Raw genomic sequence first — 13,736 nt, 5'->3', positions numbered from 1 at the left:
AGGTGTGGTGAACAAGGGTGGGGCAATCCATGATTCTACCTTTGACTTGACCTGTTGTGGTTCTTGGAACTGTTACAATCAGATTTTTTGTAAGAGCTCTCTGGGTTGGAGCATACAATGTTTGTGACTTGGATAGGAATCAGATTATCAGAAGAGCAAGCACACAGGTTTGATTCATAAGAGGTCTAGGACTACAGAAAGAGCTCTGGACATGGCGTCAGGAGAGGATGGTTGGCTCCTGGGCTCTGGAGATGTCTAGGACCACAAACAACTAACTTAATTAACTTCCACTGGGTCAGTTGGAAGGACACTTGGAAGTCAGACACCCTGAAATTTTGGTTTTTTAACCATAAAATAACTCCATATGTATTTTCCCCTATAAAGATCATCTTAGCACTAATTAAGCCCTTACAACATGCCAGATATTAGGCTAAATACATGTACCGTTCTATTTTTTTTCAGTTTTACTAAAGTATAATTGACAAGTAAAATGGTAATATATTTAAAGATACCACATGACGATTTAATATACATTGTGAAAGGGCGACCCTCATCCAGTTCATTAACACATCCACAACTCACATAGTTATCTTGTTTTTGCCTTTGGTTTGGTTTTGGCGAGAACATGTAAGGCTCCTTCCCAAGCAAGTCTCAGTTATACACCTAGTACAGTGTTTTCAACTACAGTCACCATGTTATACATTAGATCCTCAGATCTTTTCTCTTTTACCTTTAACAAGAGTAAAACTTTGTACCCTTTTACCAACCTATCCATATTTCCCCCAGCCCCTAGAAACCACTTTGCTGTTTCTATTAATTCAACATACAGGGATGCCTGGGTGGCTCAGTGGTTGGGTGCCTGCCTTTGGCCTAGTGGCATGATCCTGGAGTCCTGGGATCGAGTCCCACATCGAGCTCCTTGCATGGGGTCTGCTTCTCTCTCTGCCCATGTCTCTACCTCTGTGTGTGTGTGTTTCTCATGAATAAATAAATAAAATCTTTTTAAAAAATTCAACATACATATTTATAGGAGAGTCTCTCTCTCTTATATATATATATATATATATATATATATATGCCTTGTATAAAAACTGATTGACTTATACATATATATGTATATGTTGAATTAATAGAATACATATATATATATATACAAAGATTCCACTATATACATATTAATATATATAATATATAATATGTAATATATATATATAGAAACTTTCCTGTTTCTATATATATAAAGATTCCACATATAAGTGACACACCCAGGATCTGTCTCTCTCTGTTTGTCTTATTTCATTTGCAAAATATTGTCATTTCTGCAAATTTATTATCTCATTTAATCTTTATAAGAACATTAAGAGGTAAGTATTATTCTCAGTCCCTCATGGTACTGATGAGACTGGGGCACAGAGTGGTAAGTTATTGGCCATAAGGTCACACAGCGAGCAAATTGGTGGGACCTAGATTTGGATCCAGACAATCTGAGTAAGCATGAAATGAGTAAATAGGAGATACCACAAATGACTATGGGGGATGGAAGAGGGAGGCTTAACAGTGTCCTACAGAGCGAGTCTTGGCATCCATATATCCACTTCAGCTTTTCTCAAGCAGCACTCATCCGTTATGTACTTCCCCATGTTTGCCATTTCCTCAAGTTAACCAGGTAGCTGTGCTGGTGCTGGTGGTCAGCATTAGCATCTCAAGACTGCATTTTAAAATTTTATTTAAATTCAATTTATTTAATATATATTATATTATTAGTTTCAAGGGTAGAATTTAGTGATTCATCAGTTGTGTGTAACACACAGTGTTCATTCCATCAAGTGCCCTCCTTAATGCCCATCAACCCAATTATCCCATCCCCCACCCACCTTCCAGGTATATATTTAAAGAAAAAAATTGAATAGAATTGTTTATAAAAACAGATAAATTATATCCATCAAAAACTGCCCTTCTACCTAAAATCATCTTGAATATAAGCTCTGCACTTTGTGGAAGCTCCAGACTCACTAGTCATAAGCACTCAATAAATGTTTGTTGAATTGCAGGGAATCCATTTTGAATTCCTAATGAAAGAATTTAGGCCCAAATTCAGGTTGTATGTTGCCTGCTGCAAGTTGCAATCTCTCCCTGTACACACTCCATGGGAGAGAGAACAGTAGATAGAAAGAAGGGGTCAAATCCTGAGATTATGGAGGGACAGGTATAGCAAGAAATCTACCTCAAGAGCAGAAAGCATTTCTCAGTGAAGGTGGGATAGGGAAACTGAAGGGATCTCATGGTTAAAAATGGGTTTGGGCTCCTTTTCCTGTTTCTATTCTTGCTGGGACCTGCTTTAGCACTTTATACATGGCTTAATGTACAGCCTCTCTGTCAAGGTCAAGGAGTTAATGATGTCTTTGGAGTCTTACAGCACTGTAGGTAACATCTAAGGAGTGACCAGGTGAGGCTGTCATGAACATTTGTCAAGGCCACTGACTTTAGACCCCTTGATGCCAAGACCCCTGGTTCCAGGGCACAAGTGACTTATGGAGGATACTTGAGCACTCATCTTTGTTTTGACCCCTTCCTGGATGTCCATCAGGACATGGACATCAGTCTGCTATTCTCAGTAAAAACCCCGAACTCTGAGCAAAAAGGAGACTCTCCTCTCCTTTCCGAGTCTCCCAGTTGCTCTGTGGATATCTGTACTCTCTTCACATCTTTAATGAACTTTGCTCCCACTTTCCCTCAATTCATGTTTGATTTGAGCCTTCATGAAGCCAAGGACCCTTTTGGCTGGTCCTGCGGGACCCCCTCTAACCCTGAAATCCAGCCAGCCTGCCTCAAAGTGCAACTGAGAGTCAGGCATTTGCTAGAGTTATTGGAAGAAGTGACACTCCAGTCACAAAGCCAAGTAAAGGTGAGCTTTGCCCAAGTGGGCAAGTGAAGACAAGGCTCTGTGTATCCTGAAGAAGTGACTTTCCAGAATAGACCAGCAAGGGCAGAGAGAGAGATTGAAACACAAAGAGCTGATTCAGTGTGCCTGGAAGATGTCAAGGTGACTATCTTGAGAGATCAATCCTCTACTAATTCCTTAAGGGAGGGTAGCTATTACATTTGCAGTCTTATGAAACCTTAGTATATGGGGCATATATATTTGCCTACATGAACTAAATAAGAAGATATATTGAGCCTTCATACTAAAAAGTGAATAGCAAAATCTTAGTTACTTTTTATAAAATCTGGGGTTGAAAAAACCCTTGAGGAAATTAATGTGTGAACTGGATAAAATGTGACCTCATTGCACCCTTGGTTGCAACGCCCAGAATGATAAATCAGTTAGGGAGTTCCCTGATATTTAAGAGTAAGACTATTTCTCCCTGGATTTGCCACACACAGCCCTGATAGAGAAAAAGGGTAGAAAGTACCAAAGATACAAGAATAATTTAAGTGTAGGGGTACCTCATCATTTAAGCAGCCAACTTGGTTTTGGTTCAGGTCATGATCCCAGGGTCCTGGGATCAAGTCAGCATTTACACTTGACAGGAGTCTGCTCGTGGATTCTCTGCCTCTGCCTCCGTCTCCCCTACCCACCCCCACTTTCTCTAATAAATAAATAAATAAATAAATAAATAAATAAATAAATCTTTTTTAAAAAAGGGAACATTTTAGTGGGAAAAAAAGGAAAAGAAATTTTATTTGATTTATACAATTGAGAAAAACTAACTCAGAAAGCACTGGTGCATTTCTGACTCAACCACTGATTTACTAACTGATCTTGACTGACTAGTTATTCAGCTTCTCCAAACCTCAATTATCACAAAATAACATCAAATCTCATAGAGCTCTGGTGAAGTATAAATGAGATGACAAGTTCTTAGTAGAGAGTCAGCAAATAATAATCACCCATTAACCATCCATTAAATGTCAAGATTCTTCTACTGCTGCATCAGAATACTTAGATCAAGATTCCAAAGAAGTCTAACATGCAAATCACAATGGCTGTAAAGCAATTGAGTTCTATAACTTTATAAACAGCAGTGTGTTCTCAGGTAACTTTCAGAATGTTTGTGAAAATCACAAGGAAGATCAATGATAGCAAAAATGATACATTGTTTTTTATTTGTTCTTGCATTTCAAAGCACTTTTTTAAAAAAACATTTTATTTAGTTATTTGAGAGTGAGAAAGAAAGAATACAAGTTAGAGGTCAGAGGCAGAGGGAGAGGAGAGGGAGAAGCTGACTCCCAGCTGAGCAAGGAGCCTGATGCGTGGCTTGATCCCAGGGTCCCAGGATCATGACCTGAGCCAAAGGCAGATGCTCAATTGACTGAGCCGCCCAGGCACCTCTCAAAGCACTTTTATACTTCTTGTTTAGAAAGATTTCAAATAAACCAAGAGGCTTGGAATAGATTTGATCCTTCCATTTTACAGATTATATGAGTTGATTCAAAGCACATATAAAGTCCAGAAACTCGAAAACTCAAAATGACTTGCCAAAAGCCACTATTAATAAATAGTAAAGGTGGAGGTGAAATAGAAATGAGGGTACTTGACAGGATGAGCACTGGGTATTATACTATATGTTGACAAATCGAACTTCAGTAAAAAAAAAAAAAAAAAAGAAGAAGAAAAGAGAAAAAGAAAGAAAGAAAAAGAAAAGGAAGACTAGCAATCTCTGCAAGGTCATCTAAGAATTTCGAGTTCCATTTCACAGATTGGGCACTTGAAGCTCAGAGAGAATAAGCACAATATTCCAGTCTCTGGAGTCGTTCTTCTTGGGTTCAAATTCCAGCCCCTACTCCTGTTAGCTGTGTGATCTTGGGCACATAAATTTAAATTCATTTGCAAACTGGAGATAAAGTTAGTCTCTCTATTCATGGACTGCTTAGGAAGCTTAAATGAGGTACTTCTTTCTTTCAAAGATTTTGTATTTATTTTGTAGAGAACGAGAGTAAGAGAACACAAGCAGGAGGAGTAGGAGGGGCAGAGGGAGAAGCAGACTCCCCACTGAGCAGGGATCGCCATGTGGGACTAGATTCCAGGACCCCAGGATCATGATCTGAGGTGAAGCCAGATGCTTAACCTTCTATGCCACATAGCCATCCCTAAGTGAACTATTTCATATAAAACTCTTGGAACAGCACTGGGCATATGGCAAGAAAGATTATAAAACTTGGAGTAAAATTTAAGTCCAAATCCTGAGTTCATCCCTAATGAACTACGCCGCCTTATAAATCATTGAACAGCTCTCAGTCTTATTTTTCACAAAACTCCAACACCCATTTCATGGAGCGGTTATGATGTATTATTTGATGGCCTAGAAGAGTGTAAGGTCCTAAGTGGGTATTCACTGAAAATTAAGTGTTATTGAAATGTGCTAAATATAAATAAAAGGCAATGGAAGGTAAGATAAGGTAAATGTTAAATGTAAGACAAGGGAAGCAGAATTGAAAACTAATGCTATAATCCCATTTATAAGAACTTCGCTCTCTGGGGCACCTGGGTGGTTCAGTAGGTTAAACACCTGCCTTTGGCTCAGATCATGATCTCAGGGTCCAGAGGATGGGGCCCCACATAGGGCTGAGCAGGGAGTCAGCTTCTCCCTCTCCCTGCTTTCTTCACTCATACTCTTTCTTTCTCTCTCTTTTTCTCTCTCAAATAAACACATAGAATCTTAAAAAAAAAAAAAAAAAAAAAAAAAAAAAAAGAATCTCACTCTCCTTTCCCCACGAGTAGATTACTTATCATGGAACTGAAGGATGTAAAGAACAATCTGACTTCTTCATACTTAAAAATGAACTCCTAATGGTATGAGGCAAGAAGTGTTCCTGTTTAAAAGCTAACATCTTCCCAGGAAAAAAAACCTAAGAAATGTGAAAGAGTCCAAGACACTGATCTTGGGAACACTGAATTGGGTGACCTTGGGCAATTTCTTTAAGCTCTTTGAGTACAATTTCCTTTCTGTTAAATGGATGCTATGCCTGCCTCCAAAGTAAGTGGCGTAGGTCACATATAATCATGTTTTTTCAAGCTCTGAATATAATGGTGAAAATCCTAACATCATTGGTTTGGTGTGGTGGTGGGTGTGGTGGCTGTTGCTATTTTGGCAATTGCCTTAAGAATTCTATAAATAGAAAACAGGACAACATTCCACCTATATTTATAAATGATTCAAGGAGCCATAGCCAATCTCTCTAGGTTATCATGATTAGGAATCATAAATCCTTCAGTTATAAAACAGATTATATATTAATAGAAGGAAAATAAATAAAAGTCACAACATGCTTTTGTAAATGAATAAGAAAGGCCCACAGGCCTATTCGGAATCACAGACTGTGTGGAATAGAAGGAGTGTGGCCAATTATAACAAGTAGCCATCATTTTTTCTTTTCCACTATCCACACCCTTGCAGTAAGAGTCTGCAGTTCCTCTCATTGAAAAGGCAGAGTCATCCCCCCCCCCCCCCTTGAATCTTGACTGGCTTTATGTCTTATTTTGTTCAATGAGATGCAGTAAAATACCAGTTTCAGGAATAGGATCTGAGAGGCCATGAGTTTCTTGTTCTCTTGTCCCCCTACTACCACTACATAAACAAATCCAAGCTAGCCTGCTAGAGAATTAAAGACCTCATGGAAGACCTCTCATTTGTCCCAGCCAGTGCCATTCTCAACCAGGTTATAGCCAGTTACTCACAAATATGTGGTAGTGATCAGCCCAGATCAGCAAGGCCACTTGCACCCCAATCAGCTGATGGCAGACCCATGAGGTAGCCCAACCAAGACTGAGGAATCATTCAGCTGTCTCCTAGACAATGTGAGCAATAATACATACTTACTGCTTTAAGCCATGGGTTTTTGAGAAGGTTATACAGCAATTGCTAACTGATACAGGAACTTAAAAACTTGAATCCAATTTCCCTAAGCCATGGGTTTTTGAGATGGTTATACAGCAATTGCTAACTGATACAGGAACTTAAAAACTTGAATCCAATTTCCCACATGATATCTGAGCCCCATCTCCAACATACCTGTGAAATGTTTATCTGACCTTTGTTAGATTGTGACTAGCAACATGTCTTTTTTGATGTATGGATTCTCTCTTGATATAGATCGTTCTGTCTCTGGGCAGCTCTGACTGCTGTAAGGTTTTTCTTTTTTAAGATTTTCTTTATTTATTCATGAGAGATCCAGAGAAAGAGAGGCAGAGACATAGGTGGAGGGATAAGCAGGCTCCCCAAAGGGAACCTGATGTAGAACTGTATCCCAGGACCCCAGGATCACAACCTGAGCTGAAGGCAGACACTCAGCCAGTGAGCCACCCAAGTGTCCCAAGGCTTTTCTTTATGTTGAACAAAGTTGGTACCCCAGAATCTTCTATCCTTGGGCTTACTCTTCCCCTTTAGGTTGCCCCAGAGAAGTGGAATGGCTCATCTATATTTCACCTAACTGAAAGAATTCTCAATTAAGATTACAACTAGAAGTGTTTTGAGCCAGCTCCATTTCCCTAGAAGATGAGGAAAGTTTGCTTTGTTGTGCCTGTTTTTACTTTATTCCACTTGGTCTGGTTTCCACCGTGAAAGGAAAATTAAAACATTCCAGAAAGTGTTTCTTTCACTGTTGAAGCCAAGAGATGTGAGAATCTTCAGAACTAAATCTGTCCTGGTGAAAAGAAGGAAGGCAGCTTCCTCTGGGTCGAAAATGAAGAGCCAGTATAGACAATTTGTGACAATAACCTGACTCTACTGACCTTTGAGAGGTGAGCAGGCCATCTAGACTGCTAAGGTTCTTCATTAAGCTGCTTTGTGAACCCAGGAGAGAGGAGATACATTAAAGGGTATGGATTTCTGCTGGCCGCTCCGGTGACCACTTCCTGAGCAGCACTTTTGACTGTAGACCCAGTCTTATTGACCAGTCATTTCCAGTGTTCTTGTGTGGGGTCCAGCTCTGGACATTCCTTCATTCTGTATCTGGACTGGACAATTTCTCATTCCTTGAATTCACTTCCCTGTTCATTCAATTGGACTTTTGCCTCAATTTTCTGTCTAGCATTCTACTTTCCAATCCCCAGCCTACTTTGCTTCCCTCATACATGAGACCTGGTTTTTTCATCTTCATACCTATAGCCAGAGCTAGAATCTGCTGCTGCCAGTGAATAAATATCTCCAAATTAAGACTTCGTGATGATGTGAGTCCAAATTCACCAATATCTGGGAACACATTTGCCAGCATTACTGTAGAGTAATTAAAAGTAACAGGATATGGAAAGAAACAGAAGTTTCTACCACTTTTATGTGGTAGACCTGTGGCAAGTCACTTGACCTCTCCAATTATTCAGATCCCTCTTTTTTTTAAAGATCTATTTATTTATTTATTTATTTATTTGAGAGAGAGCAGACATACATACGCAAATGGGGGATGGGGCAGAGGGAGGAGAAAGAATCCTTAAGCAGACTCCTTGCTGAGCATGCAGCCAACATGGGGCTTGATGCCACGACCTATGAGATCATGACCTGAGCCAAAACCAAGAGTCAGATGCTTAACCAACCAGGCACCCCAGATCCCTCTTTTGTTAAGTAAGGATCATTATTGCTAATTCATGAAGATGCAGTGAAGAGTAACTGTGATACTTTAGTAAATCTCCTAGCAAATAGCAATAGATATTCAATATCTGAGAGCTGGTATTGGTATTATTATTAGAATTATTGCTAATATTGATATTATATAGTTTAATCTTTCACAAATAAATCAAAGCCATTTTTAAAAATATTTATTTATTTATTTATTTATTTGTTTATTTATTTATTTGAGAGAGTGACAGAGAGAGAGAATGAATGGGGGAGGGGTAAGGGGAGAGGGAGAAGCAGGCTCCCTGCTGAACATGGAGCCTGACATAGGGCTTGATCTCAGGAACCCAAGATCATGACTTGAGCCAAAGGCAGATATTTAGTTGACTGAGTCACCAAGGCGCCCTAAATCTAAGCTATTTATAATCCCAAAGTTTTCAGTCCTGGTTTTTTCCTTTTGTAAAAAGGCTCATATAGCTAAGACTGTCTAAAAACTGAGCCCATTTGAGTTCCAGTGAATCTAGCGGATGAAGGGTAGACATGGAGAATGGCAGGCTCCTATAAAGATACTGCATTGTGTAGAAGCAAGGCAGCTAAGTGCTACTTTTTTCCAAACTAACTCAGAGTCCTCTATGAGTCACAATGTAATAATGGTACAATACCTTGTACTTCAGGCTTTCCAAGAATCAGGAATGTGCAAAACCATAGACATGCCCACAATAAGTTTCATCACATTAAAGCCCAGTCATATGAGTGGTGGAGTTGCATCTTGGCAGGCCATATTAACTCTAAAATTTATATTCAGGCATGCCTGAAGACAGGTCAAGGATTACAGGAAGACCTGGGAAGAAGCTATTTTCTGAAGGACCAAGAGGCATCATGGAATATAATTTGTCTGGAGGGAAAAGAGAGCAGGAGCACATGCATCTGCTCCTAGGCAGTGGGGCAGTAGCAAGGGATTGTAGTGATTCTGAATACAGCTCAGAAGATATTTTAAAATGTCTGACAGCCTCGCTCTCATGAACACACTCCTGGCTTTTATTTTAAAAATAACTGCAGTTAAAGAAAGAAAGAAGCCAGCATAGACCATTGGAACAAGGGCACACTCACCAGTTTGTAGAGAAGGGATGCCTTTGGCAGAAGTGGGAGACCCCAGGGCTTCCCTTTGCATCCCTGGCCATGTCCCTGATAATGTAGATATGTGACTTCTATTCGTTTTTCAACTTTATTGAGATATAATTGTGGTAATCATTTTGCAATACCTAACGGTATCAAATGAATGTGATATATGTCTTAAACTCACACAATGTTACATGTGTACTTACCATTTTTTACATACCTATGAATAGATGCCTTATCAATGTAAACGATACTACAACTTTTATTATTTTTTCCTGATTATATGAACAACGTATGTTCATAAAATTGTAAGAATAAAAAAACCAATAAATAGGTTGGCTGCCATTTTAAAATTTGCTTTTAAAGTTAGTAAGAAATTTTTCTGTGTAAACAGGATACAGGAGACTTCCAGAATTACAGTACAGTAACCAATGAGATTTAAAGTAAGAAAAACTTTGTTTTTAGTAGAATTTCATAAATAGTCATGTTGCTACAAAATAATTAGATTGGATTGAAGAAAGTATTAACAGGACCAATACTTGGCCTCATCTCAAGGAATAAGATGCTTAAGAATTGCAAACAGTGACCCATAGGATTTCTGATGGAAAATATACAGATACAGCCCTCTGTGGCAGAGAGGGAGAAAACAAAAGTCAGGGACATGAGGAAAAATATCATAGTTCGAAAGATTCTGAAAATGAATAACTAGGAGGAAAAGGAGGAATCTTCCTCATCCTTAAATTAATTTTTTCAGGAGTCAAGAGTACTCTAGGGGTGCCTGGGTGGCTCAGTCGGTTAAATGTCCACTCTTGGTTTCAGCCCAGGTCATGATCTCAGAGTCTTGGGATTGAGACCCCATAGCAGGATCTATGCTCAGCAGGGAGTCTTCTTGAGGATTCTCTTTCTCCTTCTGCCTCTGCCCCTCTGCCTCTCTCCCCACTCACACTTTCTCTCTGTTTCTTTAAACTAAATAAGTAAATCTTTTAAAAGGGGGGGGGGGGTCAAGAGGTCTTTAAATCTTTAAAACAAGAGCTTGCAGTCATAAAAAGGAAATCAGTGCATTTCAGGAAAGACTAAAAGTGGTGAAAAGAACATTTATCATAGTAAAAGAAAAATGGAATTCGTAAACCTTAGTTTGGACAAGTCCACAAACTGCCCAAATTCAAATTCAGAAATAGGGATCCTTGGGTCGTGCAGTGGTTTAGCGCTTGCCTTTGGCCCAGGGCGCGATCCTGGAGACCCGGGATCGAATCCCACGTCGGGCTCCCGGTACATGGAGCCTGCTTCTTCCTCTGCCTGTGTCTCTGCCTCTCTCTCTCTCTCTCTCTCTCTGTGTGTGTGTGTGTGACTATCATAAATAAATAAAAAATAAAAAATAAATAAAAAAAAAACAAATTCAGAAATAAAGCCAAGATAGAATTCACAGTAGAACACAAATTACATGAAAGACAGAAGAAAGTTAATAATTGTGATGCTAAAATAATAATGATGATAAAGAATTTCCTCAGCTTAAAGAAAAATACAAGGCTAGCAAATGAAAAGTACACACCAGGCAATATTAATAAAGGACACTAATCCCATAACACAATTTCTCCTGATTCTTTTTAATTTCCAAGTATAAATAAGAAAAATGTCCGTCAACTACTTAGGAAGGGGAAAACCAAGACAAAACAGTTTCTCTACAGAGGAGCATGGGTTAATTTGGACTCAGAGTGCACTTCTACCACAAGTGAACTTTTATAAGTTTAAATATAATGTAGTCTTCAGCTCAACTTGAATTTTGCATGATTTCCAGTCAGTCAGCTCACCTCTCAGAGAATTGGTAGAGCTTGGAGAACCCAGGCTGTCTCAAACAGTGTGAAAAGTAGTTGGGATGCACAGATGAACAGTGCATATCTTCCTCCTCAATAAGTTCACGGAAGACTGGGAGAGGTAGACACCTAGACAAAAATAAAACCAAGGGTGGAATGCAAGGAGGAAGATATGCTCAGGGTGTAAATGGAATCCAGAGTAGTGGTATCTAATCACAGGGGAGGTAGTAGTGGGAGGAATGTGGGAAAACTGACACAGGCGATGTCTGAGCTGCATTTAAAAATAGGTAATTAATTAATTAGTTAATCGATAAAAAAATAAGTGTGAAGTCTAATTAGACAAAGAAGGCATTGGCAAAGGGAGGGCAGCCCACACAGAGGAACAAGCTAGAGTACCCCTGGAGGTTGATCTCAAAGGAACAAGCAGTTTGACTGAGGATTCTTAATTATGCCCAGACTTTACTAAAGCTCTCTAAATCTCCATTTTCTCATTTATAAAACAAAGGCAGTGGTAGTGTTTTTGTGAAAATAAATTAATGTAACATTCTAAGACTAGTGCCTGGCACTCGGCAAGTATTTGATGCCCTTACAGGGATGATGGGGGTACTCTTTTCATCTACATCATCAACATCTTCAACCTCATCCCCACCATCCAGTCCAACAGATGTATTTAGTTATATTTGAATTCCACCATTTCCACTTCCTATTTAACCTTTAGGAGTTTGATCTATTTCTCTGCACCACAATGTCCATCTTGAAAACAGTATGAAGGTTCCTCAAAAAGTTTAAAATAGGACTACCTATGATCCAGAAACTGCACTACTAGGTATTTATCCAAAGGATACAAATATAGTGATTCGATGGGGGCACCTGCACCCCAATGTTTATAGCAGCAATGTCCACAATAGCTGAATTATGGAAAGAACCCAGATGTCCATCAACAGATGAATGGATAAAGAAGATATAGTCTATATATATAATGGAATATTACTCAGCTATCAAAAATAAGGAAATCTTGCCATTTGCAACAACATGGGATGGAGCTAGAGGGTATTATGCTAAGTGAAATAAGTCAGTCAAAGAAAGACAAATACTGTATGATTTTGCTCATATGTGGAATTTAAGAAACAAAACAGATGAACATAGGGTAAGGAAAGGAAAAATAAAATAAGATAAATACAGTGAGAGGGGCAAACCATTAAAGGACCCTTAACTATAGGAAACAAATTGGGGGTTGCTGGATTTGGAGAGGTGGATAGGGGGATGGGGTAATTAAGTGATGGGCATAAAGAAGACATTTGATGGAATGAGCACTGGGTGTTATGTGCAAATGATGAATTACTAAATTCTACCCCTGAAACTAATAATATACTAAATGTTAACTAAATTGAATTTAAATTAAATAATTTTTAAAATAAAGTAAAATAAGGCTAATCATTAATGTCTACATCATGAAAATCCAGGGGAAATTCAATGAAATAATATATGCAAAGTACTTGACACATAGAGGGGGTTTAAAAGGGTATATGTCCTTTAATGTACAAAGTACTACTACAAGTACAAAGATGTAAGTACAAAGAAAGTCAATGGTTGGTTTGTTTGAACCCTATGTCTGAGAAACCAAGATGCTCCTGGGATCCTACTCAATGACTTCAAGTGGTCTGTCTTTTCAAGCTACTTTCCTCTGTGCCTCTTCTCATTCTCCTTCCTTAATTCTAAAGTCAAACACAAAGAACTCCTGGTTCCTCCAACTCATCAGGATCTCTCTCCCTCTGGACCTCATGTTGGCAGTGAATAGTCAGCCCCCTAATTCCCCAGGTTCCTGGGATTGGATGAGGCACCTCTCCTCAGGCCAATAGGCACTTATACCCCCACCACATTTACAGGCTGTTTTGTGATTGTCTGATTGATTGCTGGCATGCTACATTGGACTAAAGACTTAGTGGTGACAGATTAAGGGCTGTTTTGCTCACCATTATAGTACCCAGAACACAATACAATGTCTACCAAATAGTAAGTTCTCCACAAGTATTTGTATAATAAGTAAACAAAAGAATTCATGTTGTGCTTTTATTTTTTGGATAAGAGTAAAATTTTTTTAAGTAAAATTTTTATCAGTTTGTACACATCCATAAATTCATCATAAGTACACATTCAAGTCATTCATCTTAAAGCCAAATAGTTGTTTTAAGTTCAAGCTCTCCACTAAATTTGTAATATCGTGTAGTTTCTGCAAGTGTTTCTATGACAGGCTTTA

The sequence above is a fragment of the Canis lupus genome, chromosome 13 (assembly GCF_011100685.1).
Source record: "Canis lupus familiaris isolate Mischka breed German Shepherd chromosome 13, alternate assembly UU_Cfam_GSD_1.0, whole genome shotgun sequence".
Classification (NCBI taxonomy): domain Eukaryota; kingdom Metazoa; phylum Chordata; class Mammalia; order Carnivora; family Canidae; genus Canis; species Canis lupus.
This window is presented reverse-complemented; position numbering follows the sequence as displayed.